Source organism: Oncorhynchus mykiss, chromosome 24, assembly GCF_057628025.1.
Source record: "Oncorhynchus mykiss isolate SJ-2025 chromosome 24, ASM5762802v1, whole genome shotgun sequence".
Classification (NCBI taxonomy): Eukaryota; Metazoa; Chordata; class Actinopteri; order Salmoniformes; family Salmonidae; genus Oncorhynchus; species Oncorhynchus mykiss.
Genome location: NC_143045.1, coordinates 32,520,573 through 32,536,168, shown reverse-complemented (window position 1 = coordinate 32,536,168; position 15,596 = coordinate 32,520,573). Strand labels below are relative to the sequence as shown.

The window sequence follows — 15,596 nt, the reverse complement described above, 5'->3', positions numbered from 1 at the left end:
GAACAGAGCAGAGCTGGGCTGAGTGGAAGAGGAGGGGAGACAGGACTGTAGTCTGATGGGCCTGCAGGCTCCAGAGCTGAGCTGAACAGAGCAGAGCTGGGCTGGGTGGGAGAGGAAGGGAGGCAGGATTCTAGTCTGATGGGCCTGCAGGCTCCAGGAATTAACAGAGCAGAGCTGGGCTGGGTGGGAGAGGAGGGGAGACAGGACTGTAGTCTGATGGGCCTTCAGTCTCCAGCAATGAACAGAGCAGAGCTGGGCTGGTGGGAGAGGAGAGGAGACAGGACTGTAGTCTGATGGGCCTGTAGGCTCCAGAGCTGAGCTGAACAGAGCAGAGCTGGGCTGTGTGGGAGAGTAGGGGAGACAGGACTGTAGTCTGATGGGCCTGCAGGCTCCAGGAATGAACAGAGCTGAGCTGGGCTGGGTGGGAGGGAGGGAGGGAGGGGAGACAGTACAGGAAGGGGAGACAGTACAGGAAGTGTTTAAGACTTTCGTTGAGATGTAGATTGGTAGTTCATAGAAGAAGGAAGAGAGGGAAATGGGCTGCTTCCAAGGAGTCGCTGCTGATTCCACAGCAGCTGGAGACATCGGCTGTGCTCCTGTGTAGTTTAGACTATAAGTCTGTGTTCTCCAACGTGTTACTTTGTTCTCTCTTCTTCATCACAGTCCTCTCATGAAATCTACTAAGGAACCACTTTTTATTTTTTAAGAACATAGGCAAAACACTTACATAATTATCTCCAAAAGCTCTTAGATTCATGTTTGATGTATTTGTTTGTACATTATGTAAAAAACCCATCTTTGGTATATTTAGATTTTTTTCTACAATGAATTTGAGATGTCAGCTTTATCTTTGCATCTGAAACCATTGATTTCCTGCTAAATCAGAACATTGTAATGGTCTTCCTATGACATCCATTAATTCAGCCAAATGCCCTAGATCAACTTGCCTCTCCTTTTAATTCATCCCCTGCCTGATTATCTGTAGTATTTATGTCTCTCTCTTTTTCAATGAAATTAAATTTGCTTTATTGGCATGACATTACACAGGGAGCTAACATTAATGATATGCATCTCTCATGGCTCAAAGTGGAAGAGAGATTGACTTTATCAATACTTGCTTTTATTAGAAGTGTTGACAAGCTGAATGTACCGAGCTGTCTGTTTAATAAACTACCAGACACCCGTGCATACCCCACAAGCCATGCCACCGGAGGTCTCTTCACAGTCCCCAAGTCCAGAACAGACTATGGGAGGCACACAGCTCAGACAGCCATGCATACCCCACAAGCCATGCCACCGGAGGTCTCTTCACAGTCCCCAAGTCCAGAACAGACTATGGGAGGCACAAAGCTCAGACAGCCATGCATACCCCACAAGCCATGCCACCGGAGGTCTCTTCACAGTCCCCAAGTCCAGAACAGACTATGGGAGGCACACAGCTCAGACAGCCATGCATACCCCACAAGCCATGCCACCGGAGGTCTCTTCACAGTCCCCAAGTCCAGAACAGACTATGAGAGGCACACAGTTCAGACAGCCATGCATACCCCACAAGCCATGCCACCGGAGGTCTCTTCACAGTCCCCAAGTCCAGAACAGACTATGGGAGGCGCACAGTACTACATAGAGCCATGACTACATGGAACTCTATTCCACAGTACTACATAGAGCCATGACTACAAGGAACTCTATTCAGCAGTACTACATAGACCCATGACTACATGGAACTCTATTCCACAGTACTACATAGAGCTATGACTACATGGAACTCTATTCCACAGTACTACATAGACCCATGACTACATGGAACTCTATTCCACAGTACTACATAGAGCTATGACTACATGGAACTCTATTCCACAGTACTACATAGAGCTATGACTACATGGAACTCTATTCCACAGTACTACATAGACCCATGACTACATGGAACTCTATTCCACAGTACTACATAGAGCTATGACTACATGGAACTCTATTCCACAGTACTACATAGACCCATGACTACATGGAACTCTATTCCACAGTACTACATAGAGCTATGACTACATGGAACTCTATTCCACAGTACTACTTAGAGCCATGACTACATGGAACTCTATTCCACAGTACTACATAGACTCATGACTACAAGGAACTCTATTCCACAGTACTACATAGAGCTATGACTACATGGAACTCTATTCCACAGTACTACTTAGAGCCATGACTACATGGAACTCTATTCCACAGTACTACATAGACTCATGACTACAAGGAACTCTATTCCACAGTACTACATAGAGCTATGACTACATGGAACTCTATTCCACAGTACTACTTAGAGCCATGACTACATGGAACTCTATTCCACAGTACTACATAGACCCATGACTACATGGAACTCTATTCCACAGTACTACATAGACCCATGACTACAAGGAACTCTATTCCACAGTACTACATAGAGCCATGACTACATGGAACTCTATTCCACAGTACTACATAGACTCATGACTACAAGGAACTCTATTCCACAGTACTACATAGAGCCATGACTACATGGAACTCTATTCCACAGTACTACATAGACTCATGACTACAAGGAACTCTATTCCACAGTACTACATAGAGCTATGACTACATGGAACTCTATTCCACAGTACTACATAGAGCCATGACTACATGGAACTCTATTCCACAGTACTACATAGACTCATGACTACAAGGAACTCTATTCCACAGTACTACATAGAGCTATGACTACATGGAACTCTATTCCACAGTACTACTTAGAGCCATGACTACATGGAACTCTATTCCACAGTACTACATAGACTCATGACTACAAGGAACTCTATTCCACAGTACTACATAGAGCTATGACTACATGGAACTCTATTCCACAGTACTACTTAGAGCCATGACTACATGGAACTCTATTCCACAGTACTACATAGACCCATGACTACATGGAACTCTATTCCACAGTACTACATAGACCCATGACTACAAGGAACTCTATTCCACAGTACTACATAGAGCCATGACTACATGGAACTCTATTCCACAGTACTACATAGACTCATGACTACAAGGAACTCTATTCCACAGTACTACATAGAGCCATGACTACATGGAACTCTATTCCACAGTACTACATAGACTCATGACTACAAGGAACTCTATTCCACAGTACTACATAGAGCTATGACTACATGAAACTCTATTCCACAGTACTACTTAGAGCCATGACTACATGGAACTCTATTCCACAGTACTACATAGACTCATGATTACAAGGAACTCTATTCCACAGTACTACATAGAGCTATGACTACATGGAACTCTATTCCACAGTACTACTTAGAGCCATGACTACATGGAACACTATTCCACAGTACTACATAGACCCATGACTACATGGAACTCTATTCCACAGTACTACATAGACCCATGACTACATGGAACTCTATTCCACAGTACTACATAGAGCTATGACTACATGGAACTCTATTCCACAGTACTACATAGACCCATGACTACATGGAACTCTATTCCACAGTACTACATAGACTCATGACTACATGGAACTCTATTCCACAGTACTACATAGACCCATGACTACATGGAACTCTATTCCACAGTACTACATAGAGCTATGACTACATGGAACTCTATTCCACAGTACTACATAGACCCATGACTACATGGAACTCTATTCCACAGTACTACATAGACCCATGACTACATGGAACTCTATTCCACAGTACTACATAGAGCCATGACTACATGGAACTCTATTCCACAGTACTACATAGACCCATGACTACATGGAACTCTATTCCACAGTACTACATAGACCCATGACTACATGGAACTCTATTCCACAGTACTACATAGACCCATGACTACATGGAACTCTATTCCACAGTACTACATAGACCCATGACTACATGGAACTCTATTCCACAGTACTACATAGACCCATGACTACATGGAACTCTATTCCACAGTACTACATAGAGCTATGACTACATGGAACTCTATTCAGCAGTACTACATAGACCCATGACTACATGGAACTCTATTCAGCAGTACTACATAGACCCATGACTACATGGAACTCTATTCCACAGTACTACATAGACCCATGACTACATGGAACTCTATTCCACAGTACTACATAGAGCTATGACTACATGGAACTCTATTCCACAGTACTACATAGACCCATGACTACATGGAACTCTATTCCACAGTACTACATAGAGCCATGACTACATGGAACTCTATTCCACAGTACTACATAGACCCATGACTACATGGAACTCTATTCCACAGTACTACATAGAGCCATGACTACATGGAACTCTATTCCACAGTACTACATAGACCCATGACTACATGGAACTCTATTCCACAGTACTACATAGACCCATGACTACATGGAACTCTATTCCACAGTACTACATAGAGCTATGACTACATGGAACTCTATTCCACAGTACTACATAGAGCCATGACTACATGGAACTCTATTCCACAGTACTACATAGACCCATGACTACATGGAACTCTATTCCACAGTACTACATAGAGCCATGACTACATGGAACTCTATTCCACAGTACTACATAGAGCCATTGCTACATGGAACTCTATTCCACAGTACTACATAGACCCATGACTACATGGAACTCTATTCCACAGTACTACATAGAGCCATGACTACATGGAACTCTATTCCACAGTACTACATAGACCCATGACTACATGGAACTCTATTCCACAGTACTACATAGACCCATGACTACATGGAACTCTATTCCACAGTACTACATAGACCCATGACTACATGGAACTCTATTCCACAGTACTACATAGAGCTATGACTACATGGAACTCTATTCCACAGTACTACATAGAGCTATGACTACATGGAACTCTATTCCACAGTACTACATAGACCCATGACTACATGGAACTCTATTCCACAGTACTACATAGAGCCATGACTACAAGGAACTCTATTCCACAGTATTACATAGACCCATGACTACATGGAACTCTATTCCACAGTACTACATAGAGCTATGACTACATGGAACTCTATTCCACAGTACTACATAGAGCTATGACTACATGGAACTCTATTCCACAGTACTACATAGACCCATGACTACATGGAACTCTATTCCACAGTACTACATAGAGCTATGACTACATGGAACTCTATTCCACAGTACTACTTAGAGCCATGACTACATGGAACTCTATTCCACAGTACTACATAGACTCATGACTACAAGGAACTCTATTCCACAGTACTACATAGAGCTATGACTACATGGAACTCTATTCCACAGTACTACATAGACCCATGACTACATGGAACTCTATTCCACAGTACTACATAGAGCTATGACTACATGGAACTCTATTCCACAGTACTACTTAGAGCCATGACTACATGGAACTCTATTCCACAGTACTACATAGAATCATGACTACAAGGAACTCTATTCCACAGTACTACATAGAGCTATGACTACATGGAACTCTATTCCACAGTACTACTTAGAGCCATGACTACATGGAACTCTATTCCACAGTACTACATAGAGCTATGACTACATGGAACTCTATTCCACAGTACTACATAGACCCATGACTACATGGAACTCTATTCCACAGTACTACATAGACCCATGACTACAAGGAACTCTATTCCACAGTACTACATAGACCCATGACTACAAGGAACTCTATCCCACAGTACTACATAGACCCATGACTACATGGAACTCTATTCCACAGTACTACATAGACCCATGACTACATGGAACTCTATTCCACGTCAGGTTACTAATGCAGCAGTAGAATCCGATTTTAAAATAGGGGTAAAAATACACCTTATCGAACAACGAGGACTGTGAAGAGACACACTCATTGTAATATTGTTGTATGGTGGTATTATACATTTTGTACTGTAGATATGCATCGGTGTAATAATGTTATGTGATGTACTGTAGATATGCAGCGGTGTAGATAATGTTATGTGATGTACTGTAGATATGCAGATATTGTAGATAATGTTATGTGATGAACTGTAGATATACAGCGGTGTAGATAATGTTATGTGATGTACTGTAGATATGCAGATATTGTAGATAATGTTATGTGATGTACTGTAGATATGCAGCGGTGTAGATAATGTTATGTGATGTACTGTAGATATGCAGCGGTGTAATAATGTTATGTGATGTACTGTAGATATGCATCGGTGTAATAATGTTATGTGATGTACTGTAGATATGCAGCGGTGTAATAATGTTATGTGATGTACTGTAGATATGCAGATATTGTAGATAATGTTATGTGATGAACTGTAGATAAGCAGCGGTGTAGATAATGTTATGTGATGTACTGTAGATATGCAGATATTGTAGATAATGTTATGTGATGAACTGTAGATATGCAGCGGTGTAATAATGTTATGTGATGTACTGTAGATATGCAGCGGTGTAATAATGTTATGTGATGTACTGTAGATATGCAGCGGTGTAATAATGTTATGTGATGTACTGTAGATTTGTAGATATTGTAGATAATGTTATGTGATGTACTGTAGATTTGTAGATATTGTAGATAATGTTATGTGATGTACTGTAGATATGCAGCGGTGTAATAATGTTATGTGATGTACTGTAGATATGCATCGGTGTAGATAATGTTATGTGATGTACTGTAGATATGCAGCGGTGTAATAATGTTATGTGATGTACTGTAGATATGTAGATATTGTAGATAATGTTATGTGATGTACTGAAGATATGCAGCGGTGTAATAATGTTATGTGATGTACTGTAGATATGCAGCGGTGTAGATAATGTTATGTGATGTACTGTAGATATGTAGATATTGTAGATAATGTTATGTGATGTACTGTAGATATGCAGCGGTGTAATAATGTTATGTGATGTACTGTAGATATGCAGCGGTGTAGATAATGTTATGTGATGTACTGTAGATATGCAGATATTGTAGATAATGTTATGTGATGTACTGTAGATATGTAGATATTGTAGATAATGTTATGTGATGTACTGTAGATATGCAGCGGTGTAGATAATGTTATGTGATGTACTGTAGATATGCAGATATTGTAGATAATGTTATGTGATGAACTGTAGATATGCATCGGTGTAATAATGTTATGTGATGTACTGTAGATATGCAACGGTGTAATAATGTTATGTGATGAACTGTAGATATGCAGCGGTGTAATAATGTTATGTGATGTACTGTAGATATGCAGCGGTGTAGATAATGTTATGTGATGTACTGTAGATATACAGCGGTGTAGATAATGTTATGTGATGTACTGTAGATATACAGCGGTGTAGATAATGTTATGTGATGTACTGTAGATATGCAGCGGTGTAGATAATGTTATGTGATGTACTGTAGATATGCAGCGGTGTAATAATGTTATGTGATGTACTGTAGATATGTAGCAGTGTAGATAATGTTATGTGATGTACTGTAGATATGCAGATATTGTAGATAATGTTATGTGATGTACTGTAGATATGCAGCGGTGTAGATAATGTTATGTGATGTACTGTAGATATGTAGCAGTGTAATAATGTTATGTGATGTACTGTAGATATGTAGCAGTGTAATAATGTTATGTGATGTACTGTAGATACGCAGCAGTGTAATAATGTTATGTGATGTACTGTAGATATGTAGATATTGTAGATAATGTTATGTGATGTACTGTAGATATGCAGATATTGTAGATAATGTTATGTGATGTACTGTAGATATGCAGCAGTGTAATAATGTTATGTGATGTACTGTAGATATGCAGCGGTGTAGATAATGTTATGTGATGTACTGTAGATATGCAGCGGTGTAATAATGTTATGTGATGTACTGTAGATATGCATCGGTGTAATAATGTTATGTGATGTACTGTAGATATGTAGCAGTGTAATAATGTTATGTGATGTACTGTAGATATGCAGCGGTGTAGATAATGTTATGTGATGTACTGTAGATATGTAGATATTGTAGATAATGTTATGTGATGTACTGTAGATATGCAGCCGTGTAATAATGTTATGTGATGTACTGTAGATATGCAGCGGTGTAGATAATGTTATGTGATGTACTGTAGATATGCAGATATTGTAGATAATGTTATGTGATGTACTGTAGATATGTAGATATTGTAGATAATGTTATGTGATGTACTGTAGATATGCAGCGGTGTAGATAATGTTATGTGATGTACTGTAGATATGCAGATATTGTAGATAATGTTATGTGATGAACTGTAGATATGCATCGGTGTAATAATGTTATGTGATGTACTGTAGATATGCAGCGGTGTAATAATGTTATGTGATGTACTGTAGATATGCAGCGGTGTAGATAATGTTATGTGATGTACTGTAGATATACAGCGGTGTAGATAATGTTATGTGATGTACTGTAGATATACAGCGGTGTAGATAATGTTATGTGATGTACTGTAGATATGCAGCGGTGTAATAATGTTATGTGATGTACTGTAGATATGTAGCAGTGTAGATAATGTTATGTGATGTACTGTAGATATGCAGATATTGTAGATAATGTTATGTGATGTACTGTAGATATGCAGCGGTGTAGATAATGTTATGTGATGTACTGTAGATATGTAGCAGTGTAATAATGTTATGTGATGTACTGTAGATATGTAGCAGTGTAATAATGTTATGTGATGTACTGTAGATATGCAGCAGTGTAATAATGTTATGTGATGTACTGTAGATATGTAGATATTGTAGATAATGTTATGTGATGTACTGTAGATATGCAGATATTGTAGATAATGTTATGTGATGTACTGTAGATATGCAGCAGTGTAATAATGTTATGTGATGTACTGTAGATATGCAGCGGTGTAATAATGTTATGTGATGTACTGTAGATATGCATCGGTGTAATAATGTTATGTGATGTACTGTAGATATGTAGCAGTGTAATAATGTTATGTGATGTACTGTAGATATGCAGCGGTGTAGATAATGTTATGTGATGTACTGTAGATATGCAGCGGTGTAATAATGTTATGTGATGTACTGTAGATATGCATCGGTGTAATACTGTTATGTGATGTACTGTAGATATGCAGCGGTGTAGATAATGTTATGTGATGTACTGTAGATATGTAGATATTGTAGATAATGTTATGTGATGTACTGTAGATATGCAGATATTGTACATAATGTTATGTGATGTACTGTAGATATGTAGATATTGTAGATAATGTTATGTGATGTACTGTAGATATGCAGCGGTGTAATAATGTTATGTGATGTACTGTAGATATGCAGCGGTGTAGATAATGTTATGTGATGTACTGTAGATATGCAGATATTGTAGATAATGTTATGTGATGTACTGTAGATATGTAGATATTGTAGATAATGTTATGTGATGTACTGTAGATATGCAGCGGTGTAGATAATGTTATGTGATGTACTGTAGATATGCAGATATTGTAGATAATGTTATGTGATGAACTGTAGATATGCATCGGTGTAATAATGTTATGTGATGTACTGTAGATATGCAGCGGTGTAATAATGTTATGTGATGAACTGTAGATATGCAGCGGTGTAATAATGTTATGTGATGTACTGTAGATATGCAGCGGTGTAGATAATGTTATGTGATGTACTGTAGATATACAGCGGTGTAGATAATGTTATGTGATGTACTGTAGATATACAGCGGTGTAGATAATGTTATGTGATGTACTGTAGATATGCAGCGGTGTAGATAATGTTATGTGATGTACTGTAGATATGCAGCGGTGTAATAATGTTATGTGATGTACTGTAGATATGTAGCAGTGTAGATAATGTTATGTGATGTACTGTAGATATGCAGATATTGTAGATAATGTTATGTGATGTACTGTAGATATGCAGCGGTGTAGATAATGTTATGTGATGTACTGTAGATATGTAGCAGTGTAATAATGTTATGTGATGTACTGTAGATATGTAGCAGTGTAATAATGTTATGTGATGTACTGTAGATATGCAGCAGTGTAATAATGTTATGTGATGTACTGTAGATATGTAGATATTGTAGATAATGTTATGTGATGTACTGTAGATATGCAGATATTGTAGATAATGTTATGTGATGTACTGTAGATATGCAGATATTGTAGATAATGTTATGTGATGTACTGTAGATATGCAGCAGTGTAATAATGTTATGTGATGTACTGTAGATATGCAGCGGTGTAGATAATGTTATGTGATGTACTGTAGATATGCAGCGGTGTAATAATGTTATGTGATGTACTGTAGATATGCATCGGTGTAATAATGTTATGTGATGTACTGTAGATATGTAGCAGTGTAATAATGTTATGTGATGTACTGTAGATATGCAGCGGTGTAGATAATGTTATGTGATGTACTGTAGATATGCAGCGGTGTAATAATGTTATGTGATGTACTGTAGATATGCATCGGTGTAATACTGTTATGTGATGTACTGTAGATATGCAGCGGTGTAGATAATGTTATGTGATGTACTGTAGATATGTAGATATTGTAGATAATGTTATGTGATGTACTGTAGATATGCAGATATTGTACATAATGTTATGTGATGTACTGTAGATATGTAGATATTGTAGATAATGTTATGTGATGTACTGTAGATATGCAGCGGTGTAATAATGTTATGTGATGTACTGTAGATATGCAGCGGTGTAGATAATGTTATGTGATGTACTGTAGATATGCAGATATTGTAGATAATGTTATGTGATGTACTGTAGATATGTAGATATTGTAGATAATGTTATGTGATGTACTGTAGATATGCAGCGGTGTAGATAATGTTATGTGATGTACTGTAGATATGCAGATATTGTAGATAATGTTATGTGATGAACTGTAGATATGCATCGGTGTAATAATGTTATGTGATGAACTGTAGATATGCAGCGGTGTAGATAATGTTATGTGATGTACTGTAGATATACAGCGGTGTAGATAATGTTATGTGATGTACTGTAGATATACAGCGGTGTAGATAATGTTATGTGATGTACTGTAGATATACAGCGGTGTAGATAATGTTATGTGATGTACTGTAGATATGCAGCGGTGTAGATAATGTTATGTGATGTACTGTAGATATGCAGCGGTGTAATAATGTTATGGGATGTACTGTAGATATGTAGCAGTGTAGATAATGTTATGTGATGTACTGTAGATATGCAGATATTGTAGATAATGTTATGTGATGTACTGTAGATATGCAGCGGTGTAGATAATGTTATGTGATGTACTGTAGATATGTAGCAGTGTAATAATGTTATGTGATGTACTGTAGATATGTAGCAGTGTAATAATGTTATGTGATGTACTGTAGATATGCAGCAGTGTAATAATGTTATGTGATGTACTGTAGATATGTAGATATTGTAGATAATGTTATGTGATGTACTGTAGATATGCAGATATTGTAGATAATGTTATGTGATGTACTGTAGATATGCAGCAGTGTAATAATGTTATGTGATGTACTGTAGATATGCAGCGGTGTAGATAATGTTATGTGATGTACTGTAGATATGCAGCGGTGTAATAATGTTATGTGATGTACTGTAGATATGCATCGGTGTAATAATGTTATGTGATGTACTGTAGATATGTAGCAGTGTAATAATGTTATGTGATGTACTGTAGATATGCAGCGGTGTAGATAATGTTATGTGATGTACTGTAGATATGCAGCGGTGTAATAATGTTATGTGATGTACTGTAGATATGCATCAGTGTAATAATGTTATGTGATGTACTGTAGATATGCAGCTGTGTAGATAATGTTATGTGATGTACTGTAGATATGTAGATATTGTAGATAATGTTATGTGATGTACTGTAGATATGCAGATATTGTAGATAATGTTATGTGATGAACTGTAGATATGTAGATATTGTAGATAATGTTATGTAATGAACTGTAGATATGTAGATATTGTAGATAATGTTATGTGATGTACTGTAGATATGCATCGGTGTAATAATGTTATGTGATGTACTGTAGATATGCAGCGGTGTAGATAATGTTATGTGATGTACTGTAGATATGCAGATATTGTAGATAATGTTATGTGATGAACTGTAGATATGCAGCGGTGTAGATAATATTATGTGATGTACTGTAGATATGCAGATATTGTAGATAATGTTACGTGATGTACTGTAGATTTGCAGCGGTGTAATAATGTTATGTGATGTACTGTAGATATGCAGCGGTGTAATAATGTTATGTGATGTACTGTAGATTTGTAGATATTGTAGATAATGTTATGTGATGTACTGTAGATTTGTAGATATTGTAGATAATGTTATGTGATGAACTGTAGATATGCAGCGGTGTAATAATGTTATGTGATGTACTGTAGATATGTAGCGGTGTAATAATGTTATGTGATGTACTGTAGATATGCAGCGGTGTAATAATGTTATGTGATGTACTGTAGATATGCAGCGGTGTAATAATGTTATGTGATGTACTGTAGATATGCAGATATTGTAGATAATGTTATGTGATGTACTGTAGATATGCAGCGGTGTAATAATGTTATGTGATGTACTGTAGATATGCATCGGTGTAATAATGTTATGTGATGTACTGTAGATTTGCAGCGGTGTAATAATGTTATGTGATGTACTGTAGATATGCAGCGGTGTAATAATGTTATGTGATGTACTGTTTTATCTTTTGTTTTATTTATAATGTAAGAGTTTTAATATGTTTGGACCTCAGGAAGAGTAGCTGATGCCTTGGCTAATGGGGATCCATAATAAACCCTAGGAAGAGTAGCTGATGCCTTGGCTAATGGGGATCCATAATAAACCCTAGGAAGATTAGCTGATGCCTTGGCTAATGGGGATCCATAATAAACCCCAGAAAGAGTAGCTGATGCCTTGGCTAATGGGGATCCATAATAAACCCCAGGAAGAGTAGCTGATGCCTTGGCTAATGGGGATCCATAACAAACCCCAGGAAGAGTAGCTGATGCCTTGGCTAATGGGGATCCATAACAAACCCCAGGAAGAGTAGCTGATGCCTTGGCTAATGGGGATCCATAACAAACCCCAGGAAGAGTAGCTGATGCCTTGGCTAATGGGGATCCATAATAAACCCCAGGAAGAGTAGCTGATGCCTTGGCTAATGGGGATCCATAATAAACCCCAGGAAGAGTAGCTGATGCCTTGGCTAATGGGGATCCATAACAAACCCCAGGAAGAGTAGCTGATGCCTTGGCTAATGGGGATCCATAATAAACCCCAGGAAGAGTAGCTGATGCCTTGGCTAATGGGGATCCATAATAAACCCCAGGAAGAGTAGCTGATGCCTTGGCTAATGGGGATCCATAACAAACCCCAGGAAGAGTAGCTGATGCCTTGGCTAATGGGGATCCATAATAAACCCCAGGAAGAGTAGCTGATGCCTTGGCTAATGGGGATCCATAATAAACCCCAGGAAGAGTAGCTGATGCCTTGGCTAATGGGGATCCATAATAAACCCCAGGAAGAGTAGCTGATGCCTTGGCTAATGGGGATCCATAATAAACCCCAGGAAGAGTAGCTGATGCCTTGGCTAATGGGGATCCATAATAAACCCCAGGAAGAGTAGCTGATGCCTTGGCTAATGGGGATCCATAATAAACCCCAGGAAGAGTAGCTGATGCCTTGGCTAATGGGGATCCATAATAAACCCCAGGAAGAGTAGCTGATGCCTTGGCTAATGGGGATCCATAATAAACCCCAGGAAGAGTAGCTGATGCCTTGGCTAATGGGGATCCATAATAAACCCCAGGAAGAGTAGCTGATGCCTTGGCTAATGGGGATCCATAATAAACCCCAGGAAGAGTAGCTGATGCCTTGGCTAATGGGGATCCATAATAAACCCCAGGAAGAGTAGCTGATGCCTTGGCTAATGGGGATCCATAATAAACCCCAGGAAGAGTAGCTGATGCCTTGGCTAATGGGGATTCATAATAAATACAAATACATATGTACATATTGCCAAAACCTACTTTGGAGATGTGCAATATTAACATCATAAAATAATAATAATCAAGATTTCCAATGGGACAATAGTAATTACAATAATCAAGGGTCAAAATAAACATACATTGAACATTAACAATAAGCATTGATGACATGTGCAGGTTGGCTGGTCTGTCAGACACTGTCCCTCATCTTATGGAAGCAATGTAGTGCGCTGCCGACCTACAGCCCTCTGTGTCCTCCCCAAACAGGACGGGTAGCCTATCCTTGAATAAATGTGGGAAAATTACACTCTCTAAATGTTTTATTTTCTGAAATGTTGTCAGGAAATGCAGCTCTTACTCGGTTTCTGCTGTGGTACGGTGGTTGCACAGCCTTTCCTCTACAGGGAGCCAGGTTTTCCTGTGTCTACCCTTCTCAACGGCAAGGCTGTGTTCACTGAGCCTGTACTTTGTCAAGGTTTTGATCAGAAACCATGGTCAAATAGTTTACCACGGTGTACTGTCGATTTAGGGCCAGATAGCACTGCATTTTGCTTTGTGCTTGTGTTTCCTAATAAGTCATGTAGTTTTGTTTTGACTGTGTTGTAATTTGGTTTATTCTGATTGGATGTTCTGGTCCTGGCTTCAGGCTTCAGTGTGTTAGTAGAACAGGTTTGTGAACTCAGCCCCAGGACCAGCTGGATGAAGGGACTCTTTTCTTTGCTCATCTCTTGGCATTGCAAGGCTTGGTAATGATATGAGAGGGGGTAAATGTACTTTAGACTTAACTCTACTGCTATACTTTTTGTTTTATTATTAGTGTGTATTGGCCTAATTCTGCCCTGCATGCGTTGTTTGTAGTTGTCCTCTGGACATGTAAGAGAATCTTACAGAACTCTGCATGCAGGGTTTAAATGGGATGTTTGTCCCATTGGGTGAAATATTGTTTTGCAAGTAGACCCCACACCTCCTTGTGCAATTGGTTTAATGACACATTAAATTCGTTTTTGCCAAATTTGTATATGTAATTTCAATTAGAATTAATTTTTGAATGGTGTAGAATGCCCTGCATGCTTTCTCTCTCAGTTCATTCACTGCCTCATTAAGGTGTCCTGTTGAGCGTCTTATTAAACCTAAGTAATTGTTGTGTGAGCAGTACTCTATATACTTTGTACCAATTGAGAACTTAGGTCTAATTCCCTGAGATCTGGATCTTCTCCAGAAGATGACAGCAGGCACAGGTCATCTACGAAGAGCAGGCATTTAACCTCTAACACCACGGGCGGAGGTTATAATACCACAGAAAACCTTCCCCAGGTTACTGTTCACACAAATGCCTCTGTTATAGTTGGGGTCAAATTTGTCTCTGTTCGTAAAGATTGGGGTTATGAGTCCTTGATTCCAGATGTCAGGGAAATAACCTACACTCAGGATCAAAGTAAACAGTTTTAATATAGCCAATTGAAATTTTGAGCATCTCATTTAGGATGGCATCAGGTCCACAAGCTTTTAAAAATGTGAG

General features: G+C 38.6%; 1 protein-coding gene across 15 annotated transcripts in view; it reads left to right on the top strand.

Annotated features, from left to right (window-relative positions):
* Window positions 1–15,596, top strand: part of LOC110503394 (roundabout homolog 2) — a 621,451-nt gene that overhangs the window by 55,501 nt on the left and 550,354 nt on the right. The gene's annotated exons all lie outside the window — the stretch shown is intronic.